The sequence below is a fragment of the Drosophila novamexicana genome, unplaced genomic scaffold (assembly GCF_003285875.2).
Source record: "Drosophila novamexicana strain 15010-1031.04,08,12 unplaced genomic scaffold, DnovRS2.1 tig00000689-arrow-pilon, whole genome shotgun sequence".
In the NCBI taxonomy this organism is placed as follows: Eukaryota; Metazoa; Arthropoda; class Insecta; order Diptera; family Drosophilidae; genus Drosophila; species Drosophila novamexicana.
Genome location: NW_020824818.1, coordinates 1468083 through 1471122, shown reverse-complemented (window position 1 = coordinate 1471122; position 3040 = coordinate 1468083). Strand labels below are relative to the sequence as shown.

At 36.2% G+C, this 3040-nt stretch overlaps 1 long non-coding RNA gene across 1 annotated transcript; it reads right to left on the bottom strand.

Annotated features, from left to right (window-relative positions):
- Window positions 1-1424: 1424 nt before the first annotated feature.
- Window positions 1425-1822, bottom strand: LOC115763128. Its single transcript, XR_004017870.1, has 2 exons — window positions 1720-1822; window positions 1425-1645 (listed from the first exon to the last, which is right to left on the bottom strand). It is a non-coding gene; the product is annotated as an uncharacterized LOC115763128 (long non-coding RNA).
- Between the last annotated feature and the right edge of the window lie 1218 nt (window positions 1823-3040).

The following is a 3040-nucleotide window of genomic DNA, read 5'->3' as shown; positions in this document are numbered from 1 at the left end:
GAAAAACAGCTGAAACTTAAAATAATGTAATGCAGTTTTTTTGGGCTCAACTTCTTCAGATGAAATCTTCCAAACAGTCTGCAAGATTAGATCTTTTGATATCTGACAGTCGAAATATTGAGCATATTTTTTGTCTCGCCTCTAAAGGGCTTGCAAGATTTTGCTGCTAGTCCAACACATTAAATGGGAAACTGCATAAACGTTTAAGCAGCCCTAAATCATGGCATGTCCTTTTCGCTGTTCCTTTTTCTTGCAACATTTTCTGCTTAAATGCTTTTGGCGCTCGTTCCTTCTCCCAGTCTCAAGTGGGCGCCGTTCCAGCTGTCTGTTGTCTGCTTCTTGCCTGACTCTATCCCTACTATCCCATTTTATACCGTGTCGAGCTGGGCAAACTTTCACCGTTTACTTTGCTCACGCTGCCACTTGCTATCTTCGTCCTTCATCGCGTCCTGGCGGCGCTTTATTTGAATTATTGTAATGATTTACACTGAAGTGGCTGCTGCAACATTTGGGGCTGGGCACAACTGAAGCGGCTAGGTAATGAGCTGCCCCAAACTGAGCTGAGCTCGGGGTTGCGTGTCTGATGGTGCATTGTCTGGCACTCGGTCTTTGCATCTCGCCCTTACACTTGGCTGCCTCGTCGTGGGTCGCCGTTATGCTGATCACTTGTTTTTCGTCTGTCACGGCTTGGCTTGATGGCTTTTAGGAATTTTCTGCGAGATTTTTAATGCAAATTCTCAGATTTAATGGCGATATCTTTATTTAACTCGAATTTTCAAATGAATCTAGTGCGATAACGCTAATAATTATATAAATAATTTTTAATTATAATAAAAACAAATTGAATAACATTACCAATTATTAAATATTATTAATAACTATTCTAATTATATTAAAGCTAAAAGTAAAGTTTGGCTTAGTTTACCTATAAATTAAGTTGAAATAAGCCTGAGACTTAGATATATAGTTATTACTAACCTTTCTCGATTTTGACCACGTGCGTTTTAAATGGGTGGAAAATTAAAAAAAAATATATACAGAAATACATATCTATTTGCAAAACTTTTAACATGCACACGCATATGTTGATGTATTCCAATCATAACACCACTTTTTTGTGGTCGAAAGGTTTCTCATGTAATGGATAGATGGAGGTCCTTTCAGGTTGACCACATGGGGAGCACAAGTCCCGAGAGGACACTCGGGTTTTCTAAGCACATATCCAAATAGAAATCTAAAGTTAATTTACATTCGCCACGTACAGCATCTTAAGAAGTCTTAAAGACAACTTAAATTTAAATCATTTTTTGCCATTGAATTGATTTATACTATTTGGAACATCATCGGAACTTGGATTAAAATATTGCATATTTGCTTTTAACTATGCGAATTAATAAGCATCAGATATAATATAGCTTAACCAATAATATGAATATTAGTTTATTATCATTTTATTGCTAGTGTGTTTTAGGCTTAGCGCAATTTTGGGTTTTAAGTACGGTTACATATTTAATGCGGCACATTTAACCAACAGCATTTCTTTGGCAACAGATAGTTGGGGTCGAGCCTCTGCAGTCGGCTGAGGGAAGCTTCACACCTTTACAAAACCCATTCTTATCCACACAATACCCGTCAGAACCGCAGGCTTAGGAAAAAAAATATTATTTTATAATAATTGTAATAAAATTATTTTGTTATATTTTTGTTCTTTACACTTACCAAGTCTTGCGGCAATTAAAAGTAGGCACATTGTCGTGATTAAATATATATGAAGAAACAAATAATAGCTGAGGAGTTGCATTGTGATTTTTTAATCTCGAATGAAGGCAGGAAGTATCATAGAGTGTAACTCAGTATATTTATGCATAACAATCAAATTACATTATAATTGTGTTATTTAGGCATGGTTAATGAGCGTCAACAGTTTAAATAATTTCTCTGGAGTAACAATACAAAACGGAACATTCAAATGCATTTTTTATTGTATATCGAATTGTGCTAATTTCTGCAAATGTGCGTTAAGTTTGTATAATTTGTATACCATGAACCCATTAAAAATGGGTATAAGGGTATATTGTATGTAACAGGCAGAAGTAAGCTTCCCCGACCCCATAAATTATATATATTCTTGATCAGCATCAATAGCCGAGTCGGTCTAGCCATGTCCGTCTGTCTGTCCGTCCGTCCGTCCGTCCGTCCGTCCGTCCGTCCGTCCGTATGTATGAACGAAAGGATCTCAGAACCTATAAGAGAGAGAAATTTTAGATGTAGATGCTCCTAGTTCCCGCGCAGATCGAGTTTGTTTCCGATAATCGATAGCTTCCTCCCTTTCCAAGCAATCGATAAAAATCTATATCGATATCCTGTTCTTTGGGCAATTTCGGTAAATAATAAGAGCAACAGTCACTAAACTCTAAAATAGAATATATATATATATATATATATATATATATATATATATTTGATGTTGGAAGAAGAGGGTTCAGGGTATCCCCTAGTCGGGAGCTCCCGACTAGAACCTCTTACTTGTTATTAGTTCAGCAAGTATAATTATATACAGTTGTATTCAAGCATGCCAAATAAATGGGCTGTAAGGGCTGAACATAGCAAAAATATGCATACAATATAGGAGTAAATATGTCAGCTTCTGGTTATTAGATACTTAAGAATTAATCCCAACTAATTACATTTCATTGTGATCCCTAATCAAAGGACAAAACTCATTGTTAGATTTAAGTTCGGAATGCTGCATTGATTTGAAGTACATTTCAAGTATTTGAGAGTAAACGTATTTATTGAGAAGTTGCATAGCTACACACTCATAATCCATTTATTTCTTGATACAAAGGCGAATTTCAATTAACTCTCAGGCAAAAGATACTCGAAATATTTGTCATTCATGTCAAAAACAAAATACTTTGCGGTCTGCCTACACGTTGTTGCAGATGCAGGGCAGGGCTATCAATAGTTTAGGCTAAAGTGCTGCTTGATATTTCTTGAAGACAATGCCACACTCACAAACACTCACCCACACTCGCAC